Raw genomic sequence first — 9515 nt, 5'->3', positions numbered from 1 at the left:
CTCTATAGGCCGGCATTTAAGCCACTCGACCACAAAATGGCACTCTTACATCCTTCTGACATTAACATAAATACCAAATGAGCCAATGAGAAATATTTTATACCTGAAGTGTTTGAGAATTACGTAATTCATGATAGGTACTGTCATTGAATTTAATCGTTGCCTTCCATGTCACTTTCCACTGGAAAATCACCAGAAAAAGCTGGAACCAAGTTTTTATAAAATGTGGAATATGGCTCATGAATTTATTTAGAATTGCATAGATCGATAGGATCTTTAAGCGTATGTGACTTAATCCGCAGTGGCTTAAAATACATAGGTTTCAAATTCTAATGGAATAAAGCCCAGCATTCCGACCCATAGGTGTAATATGGGTCTGATGAGGGTTTTGTATAACTTTATCTTAGTTTTCTTTGAGAGGAGTCTTGATCTGAAGTGTCTCTGTAAACAGTAGTAAGATTTGTTTGCCAGAGTAATTCTTCTGCTAACTTCTTGTCTGATGTCGTTTTGAGGGGTAATGCGTGATCCCAGATATACGAACTCGTCGACCCTTTCGAACTGATACGTGTCAATTGTGAGTGGTGAGCTTGAAGGAGGCTCACTTGCATGCATGTAATTAGTTTCTTCTTGATTGACCTGCAGTTCCATTTCTATGGCAGCTCTTTCCAGTGCGATAAATGCCTCTTTTAAGGTCTTGTTCTGATCTTGCCACTGTGTCTATATCATCGGCATAATGATAATGATACGTTAGTTATTTTAATATTAAGAAATCAATCAAGCATTACTTGGTTCATGCAATTGAAGGTTATTTTTGTAATTTACTGAAATAAAATGTATGACACTAAATCGAAAACTTTCAGTAAGTTGTCATATGTAACTGTCGTTTAATGCATAATGGCCAATATATTATAATGTAATCATTTTTTTTTTGTTCGTTATGTCATACCAAAATAGAAAAGTTTACTTCAAACCTATGATAATCCTATTATCATTCTTTTCAATTTTAAGATGTCTTGCAGCTGTTGGGTGACAGGTTTAGGTGCCTTGTCAAATCCCACCAAAGGCAGATCACAAACGACGGCAATCAATTCATTTAATCGTGAATAGAAAAATTAAACTGCTAAATAAACTACCTTCAACGGCGGTATGCAGAAATCATTTTCTCCCAACAGACTACTCCGGAAGCAAGCAGGAATGTGTGGTATGTCATTCTCAAAACTTTATTCCCTATTATCAGATAATAGGGAATAGTACTTTTGACATTAATCTGAAAGAATCTGATTAACCGCGTGATGCATCCGATGATTGTACTTAGAGCCATTTTAAACCATCTTTAATTATTGACGTGACGATTCCTTGTAGTCCATTACGAATGCATTCTTTAACCAAAGTTGACTAACTCAAACATTTAAATATATACCCGATTCTGATAGCTAGATAAATTAATCCTACATTAGAGACTGCAATCCACCCTGTGGACGTTACGCTTATTTGTACCTACCTAAATAATATGATTGGAGGTGCATAATATGTATCTATTATTACCAAATCGAAACGCAGCGCCCCAGCCAATGGTATGCGGCCGGTTCGGTCATTTAGAAAGCGCAGCGCAACAAGGGCCAGCCTCTGAAGGCCAAAGTCCCTTAGAAAGTCGCTTAGTAAACGACGTACGTGCCAGCGGGATAATCTGACGCCCACCCAGAATCAACAAACTCCACACCACCGTATTTCATGACGTGTAATTAACTTTATTTCAGAGTGAGTTAGTTATTATGTGTTTACATTTTTTAAGTTTTTTAGTTTAGTTCAGAAGCGATCTGTGCACCCTTTCATCGTATCCAAGCAGCTCATGCAGCCTCATCAGTTATCACTCCAATTGGACCTGACTCGACTATGCACAACTGATGCATCAATTCTCAATCGATGCAAGAGTTACAAGCTGCCGCCTTTAAATCAACCCAAACGAACTCCATTTTATTGGACGACTGATAAATACTATCCACACTATTTGTATACAAATCTTGGACAAACACAGTAGTACTGGACAAACAAGATTATGAGCTAATAAAAACGTGGTAAAAATAACTGCACTGTGATCGAATAAATATATATCTTTAATAAATAGTACATTAAATTTAATAATACATCTCGAAAATGGAAGCAAACATAATTATTATGTGAATTTATGTATCAGTCATTTTCTTAAGAGACCTACATTAACTACATAATAAATGGGACAAATTCCCAAGAAATTAGAAATACCATTCAAAGACGACATAATCTTCTGGGAAAAAACATAGTGAATATAGAACACTTTCGGTAATATTAAAAATAACAGTAGGTACATTGCATTGCGAGCATGTTTGAAAATTAAATATTACGTCAGTAACTTAATACTGAAATAAGAAAATTAGTAGTAGGAAATTAATCATAAATCACTGGAATTGTTAAAGATCATGTAAGCCGATTTCGTTCTGAAGTAAGCAGTGGATCTATTCGAAGGCGGACTAGACGTCGCGGGATATTTTGAATTTCTCAAAATTGATCTAGTACTTGCTTAAAAGGTCTGTCTCTGCGTCGTAGGTGTGGGTAGATCATCATCTCGGGTGAGATTCGAGGCCTATCTGTTAGGCTGCAAATCGAAGAATATGAAGTATTAAGATATTTCTGTAGAATACAGAAAAAATTCCTAGATGACTTAATGCGGTGCAAAATATTGAAGCTGAATTTCTTATAATTCATATTAGGGCCATGGATCGGTGGATGGACTTTTCAGTGCACCGGCGGCGTATACATTAAGACAACTGACAAATTGGATAAAAAAATATTTACCGATTCAGGACTCGAGCTGAAGTCGACGGTTCATTCATTCATTTTTGTTTTTACAAAAAATTAAAAACAATGTGTTCTTGCCAGACCCATGATTCAAACCTGGGTCTATGACACTATAGGCCGACATGTAAGCCGCTAATTCTAAATAAATGGGTATTTATAGTGCGCCACTTGTAATCATCCAATGCGCTACCGTTAGATAGTCAATTCAATAGTCATTCAAAATGTTCTCACATTTCCTGGGATGCATGGGAATTTATATGGCTTTTAATCGTTAGCTCCGGATAGTCCTCCTCAGGTAGGTTTTGACCAAAAAATGGCATTTCTTCCCTGGTACGAGCGTTTTATTTTCGCAATGTAATCTCGGAAATGTCATGTCTGAAAGAATAAACAAACCCAATGATAGAAATGAATCATACGCATGCATTAAGGCCGGGAATATACGGGCAACTTCGTGTTGCTGCTGCTGGCAGCAAATGTGTCAGCGGGAGCTGGAGTTTACGAACGAATCTCAACTCATAACCAAAATGAATGTTGAAGGAGAAGCTGTGTTGTTTATGAAAGTGTTGTTGCTTGTGCTTTTAGTACGTAAAAGAAGACATAGAAAAACTCGCAGATTTTGGATCTATTTATGCAACTACAGCAGGATGAAGATAAATTTTTCAATTATTTTAGAATGTCAACTTCGTCCTTTGATGAATTGGTTAACATTTTGAAAAGTAAAATATGTAAGAAAAACACCAACATGAGGAAAAGTATTACACTTGAGAAAAGGATTGCATCCACTTTAAGGTAAGCAAAACAAAATGTTGAATATGAAATTGTTTAATATGAATCAAAACTTTCAACTGTCGTTCTCAACTCACGCCCGGGCAAAAACGTCATGGTGAAACAGAAGACAATTAAAAAATATATTATTTGCCTTGTTAGCATGGTATTTGTGTTAAAAATAATGCAATAGACATACTTGCTTAACTCTAGGGTTTTAAAAATGTATATTTTAGACCTTTTTTAAGATGCATTGTTTTAAAATAGGGTAACCAACAGTTATTATACTAACAGTTAATCTTGTTTTATTTTCATAACCTTTTTCATAATTCTTAAGATATGTAGGTACATCGTTCTTAAGTAGGTACCTACCTTCAATATACAAACACTACAGAAAAATACTTTTTATGTTATTTAAATTTGCAGATAATTTAATGGTACTTGAACAAAGTGTTTTAACAGAAAAATTAATATTCAGGAATATCTGATCAATATTTTTAATTGCACACTAGACGAACTTAATTGATTTAACGTATGCAATGTACATCCAAAAGAAATCTAACAGTTAAAAATAAATTTTAAGTAATAAGTAATTTTAAGTTGTGTAGGTAACGCCGTCATTACCATAGAATTATAGAATAGTTTATCGAAATAATTGGAGATGTAATTTCTGTATTTACTGAAATAAATAACATTGCAAGTTATTGCAATCCAACTAATTATATGTACATAACGATGGTGTATCACACTAAAATGAATATAAAAAAGTTAGACCACCAATAGAAAAATAATTAACAAATATGGTCTCATACTTTTGTGTGGTCACCCGAGTGACCCTTTTTTTATCAAACAAATTATTTGATTTGAAAACCGCATGCTGAAAAGTCCTATAACTCTATGGTCCATGGTCTAATGGTCCATCTATGGTCTAAGCTTCTACATGCCCAGTCCTGGTTTAACTTATATACTTTATTTTATCATTGTTACTTAACCTAACTTAACCTATTAAAAATATATGTGAATACAGAAGAATCCTCAGAATGCGTAGAAATTGAATCGGGAGATACAGCATTACACATTGTAGAATTTTAGAAGAGGATTTACTTCAGATTGTGTGGTCATTTTGAGCGTTTGTTGTGATAACGTTGAAGGACCAGCTAGGGGACCCGTGTAAAATCCATAAAATTGTCTTTCGTAAGGAAATGGGGGACATACAGATAGGATTTTTTATTATTTAAGGACATTTACTATGTCTGCTTTGGCATTGAATCGGAATTCTTCCGTAATTTTTTTAAATTCCAAACATATTGATAAAAAAAATAGTTTGTCAGGATCCGCTTCACAGTCATTTGTATTTTTGCTCGCAGCTAATATCTGTTCCGATAATTTGTCTATTAAAGCGCTGGCTGCCTCCCTGCCTGCAGTTTTTTGTTTTTTTCGATTTATGTGGTTTTTGCTCGTTGATCTTTCCTTAGCAGTGTCATTAATTTATTCAGATATTATGTCATCCAAACTATCACACGAATGTGGTCTTTCCTCATATAACAGTTTCAAAAAGGTCAACTGTTGAAAATAAACATATTGTTTAACTTTTGAAGCAGCTGAACCACTTTTAACGTTTTTAATTTTTTTTGAGTATCTGCTGTAGCAATCCCTTAGCATTTTCCATTTTTTTTTAAGTGCCGCAGCTGTAATAATAGAAAAAATGTTACATTTTTATAGAACCATATAGATAAGATACTTATATTTATATCTATTATAAATCGAAAAAAGATGTTTGGTTGTTGTACCTAATAAACACGCGCGTTAACATCATTTCTCACGCCCTACTTCAATTATAGTTTATCAATTTATGGCTACGGTCGTATGTAGTAGCTTAACCACTGGGGAATGCCAAAAGAAATGGCGGATTTCAAAAAAACACTACCTTATCCTTAGGTCAATAATTATTATAAAGCAATCATTATTCGTAGGATGTTTATCTCACTTGAATGGTCAAAGACATAGCTTATAATTAGTATCTTTATAATTATCTTCGAATGTGTTAATCTTGACCATTTTTTTAATAACAAAATGCCTAATTCTTGTCAAATTTGGGATCACAGAGATTATCAATATAATTTTTTATCGTAAATATTTCACTATAATAATGTCGATATAAATTATACTGATGGTTTTATAAATGCGTTTAAAAATTAATAAATGTAAAAAATCTTAACACCACTGCACATTTATGTACTGAAATATGACTATTTTCTAAAACATTAGAGCGAGAGGTTTAAAAGAATAAATGTTTAAAATAAATATAAAGGAAATAAGGCTTCAAAATTATATAAATAGATTATCTACAACGTTTAAGGAATGTCCAGGATCATGCTTTGAAAATAAAAAAAAGCTCCATTTTGACCCACACTGAGCACGTCCGCCCTTAAGAAAAATTTAACATAAACGTAAAAATCTCCGTTCGAAAAAGATGTTCGACGTATGTCACGAATAGGCGGATCATGTCTACAATGGATATATTTATCTTCATTGTTGTCATTTAAAATGAAGGAGAAATTTGTCAAAGGTTGCTTGAAACTGGATTAATGATTTTGAATTGAATTTGAATGAATTTAATGAAATTGGCTCATTCACCTGTAAGTAATGAAATTTTGTACTATTTGATATTGAAACATCAAATAAAGGATTTTGTAGGTACAGGAAAACAAATTCTTATGCTAAATATGTGGAAAGTGGAACTGTCATTCATAAAAATGCAGTGGATGGAAAAACAACAAAGAATAATTTGAGGTTATGATAAGTGAAATGAAAACTGTGTGCAGTGTTACCATGTCTACTGAAATTTCAGTAGATCTACTGATATTTCTTGATATTTTTGACAATATACTGAATCTACTGGTATTTTATGAAATCTACTGATATTGCTTCCTTCCATAAAATTCTCTTCTTCTTCTTCTTCTTTGTCCATATCCGCCCCTTAACTGGAGCATATGGACACCACGCGGCGCCTCCAAGAATCCCTGGCCCTTGCCAGTCTTCTTGCTTCGTTCCAGGTCAAACCAGCATCCTGTAGCTCCGCCGTATACACTCTATAGATAGTATTTAACGGCCTTCCAGGACGCCGGAATCCGGTCGGCTTGAAGAACAGGCAAGCCAGGTTGAGGTTCTCTTCTGGCATTCGCAGCACGTGGCCGAGCTATGTCCAACGTGTCCTCTTCACTCTCAGTGTGATGTGAGGCTGCTTGGTGGGTTCTCTTATCTCCTCGCTGCTCCTAAAGTCAAACCACCGCACACTCAGTATCCGTCGCAAACATCTGTTTTCGAAGCTCAGTATATGGTTGCTCTGAGCCTTCGTAAGGTGCCATGATTCGCTACCGTAAAGCAGCACCGTCAGAATGCAAGCGTCAAATAAGCGGAATTTGGTTTTGACTGAGTACAATCGTGAGTCCCAGACATTTCACATCGAGTTGAATCTTGCTCCGGCCATTCCCATTCGGATAGCGAGCTCTTTCTGCAAAATGCCACCTCCCATAATGTGTACCCTCAGGTACGTGAAGCTGTCGACGCTCTCGATGTTTTGTCCATCGCTAATTAGATGGAAATCTGGATAAGGACAGGTGCTATTACACAAAACGTTGGTTTTCCTCATGTTGATTTTCAAACCAATGCGAGATGAGTTGTTATGCAACCTGTCAATTGTCTCTTGAATGGCCTCGATTGAGTTGTCCAATAGGACAGCGTCATCGGCGTATTTCAGGTCGCATAGCTTGTCTAATTCTGACACAGCATTCGCTATTCTCGTGCAGGCATTTGATTATGGCAATGATCTTGGGAGGGATCCCGTATGTTCCTAGTATCTTCCAGAGGGAGGGGCGGAGCGGACTGTCGAACGCCTTCTCATAATCCACAAAGCAGCAATCCATCGGACTGTTCAATTCATGGCTCTGCAGGAGAAGACATCGAAGGTTGTGGATTGTGTACACGCTCGACCAGGTAGAAACCCGGCCTATGTTTTACCTGAGGACGGGCATTATTGGGTCCCTTATTCTCATCAAGAGGATGTTTGCCAAAATTTTTCCCATAACACAGAGTAACGTAATGCCTCGGTAATTGTCGAAGCTAAGAGGGTCACCTTTTTTATGAAGTGTGATGATTTTAAAAGGTGATTGACAAAATTGATAACATGCGACCCGTGGCGAAATGCGAAATTTTTCACATAAAAAAAAAATAGGCCGACCATGAAAAACTGGTAACTTGCGGCCCGCGGCAAAATATTTCTCGTCTAAATTGAGAAACAGAAATCTACTGATATTTCGTCCAATATACTGAATCTTTTTTCCACATTCTACTCAAATTTCAAATTTTGTCACATGAAGCGACATGGACGCGACGTAATGTAAGCTAAGCAAGGAAATAATCTCAGACCAAACCATATAGAATTGTAGATTTAGACATCATGTAGATTTCCAATTAGCAAGGATGTCCGCCAAAGGTGACACAATTTCACCCAAACTATTTACATCCACTCTAGAAGATATATTTAGACGCATCGACTGGGAGAAGAGAGGAATCCTCATCAACGGAGAGTACCTCAGTCACCTGCGCTTTGCAGACGACATTGTTGTCTTTGCGGAAACTCAAGAAGAACTCCAGGGCATGATGCAAGAGCTCGCAAATAAAAGTTTGAAAGTAGGTTTAAAGATTAATGTCTCAACGACAAAAGTAATGATAAACCACTTTGCTGCTCCAAAAGGGATCTTCATCAACGGCAATCAAATCGAGAGGATCAACAGCTATGTCTACCTCGGACAGCAAATGTCTGTAGATGGAGGCATAGATGACGAGATTGCTCGAAGAGCCAAGCTTGCATGGAGTGCATTCAGGCGCTTAAGTAATATCTTCAAGAGCGACCTTCTAATATGCCTGAAGCGTAACATATTCAACCAACGTGTGCTACCAGTGCTAACGTATGCTTGCAAAACATGGAGTTGCTCAACGTGGCATGGAAAGGTGCATGTTGGGCATAACGCGTAAGGACCACAGAAAAAACCAATGGATAAGGAAGCAAGCAAGAGTGAGAGATATGATAGAGGTCAGCAAATTGATGAAATGGCGGTGGGCCGGACATATCGCACGGCGAACGGACAACTGCTGGATGAATACAGTCATTCAGTGGTACTCGAGGGACACTAAGCGGCCACGCCCCAAAACCCGCTGGATTGACGAACTTGTCAGGTTTGGTGGAAGTACGTGGCAGAGAAAAGCAAGGAACCGGAAGAGTGGAGGGAGCTGGGGGAGGCCTGAAAATATATATATAAAAATATAGAATACAAACTGTTTATGCAGTACTTACAAGTGGAAAGCAATCGCATGTTCCTAGATGTATTTTGACATCGTTTTACCGAACAACATATATACCTATAGGTATATTTTCCGAGTTTCTTGGAGATGTTTGACTGCCGTTTTGGCCATGCACTTGGTAAAACATTCCTCAATAAAATCGTTCGGCAGAATGATACGAAAGGTGAAACAATATTTGATGATGTCATTTCATTTGACCAGTCGCCAAAAATCTTAGTGAGTTAATAAAATCAAAGGTTTTGTTAACTGTTATTGTTTTGTCGAAATGTCAAAATAAGCGGACATCATAGACTAGTATACCTATATTCCAAAACTATGTCTATGGTTTTCTGAAACTTTACAATATTTTTAGGTAGGAGGTAAAAAAATCTATCGGAAGAAGGAAACATATTTAAATAGAAAATTTGACAAGTGATGATAGTGGGTAAATTATAATATTAAAATTATAATTTATTATTAATAATTATTCATGATGTCTCGCAAATATTTTTGTTTATTACCACAATGCTCTATTTATTGTCTATTGCTTGAAAAATGAAAACAAAGAACTG

General features: G+C 36.3%; 1 long non-coding RNA gene across 1 annotated transcript; it reads right to left on the bottom strand.

Annotated features, from left to right (window-relative positions):
• Positions 1-2093: 2093 nt before the first annotated feature.
• On the bottom strand, positions 2094-9262 carry LOC147068714 (uncharacterized). Its single transcript, XR_015071291.1, has 3 exons — positions 8957-9262; positions 3067-5288; positions 2094-2632 (listed from the first exon to the last, which is right to left on the bottom strand). It is a non-coding gene; the product is annotated as an uncharacterized LOC147068714 (long non-coding RNA).
• Between the last annotated feature and the right edge of the window lie 253 nt (positions 9263-9515).

Source organism: Rhyacophila brunnea, unplaced genomic scaffold, assembly GCF_057557595.1.
Source record: "Rhyacophila brunnea isolate RB1 unplaced genomic scaffold, BYU_Rbru_1.0 scaffold_266, whole genome shotgun sequence".
NCBI lineage: Eukaryota > Metazoa > Arthropoda > Insecta > Trichoptera > Rhyacophilidae > Rhyacophila > Rhyacophila brunnea.
This window is presented reverse-complemented; position numbering and strand designations above follow the sequence as displayed.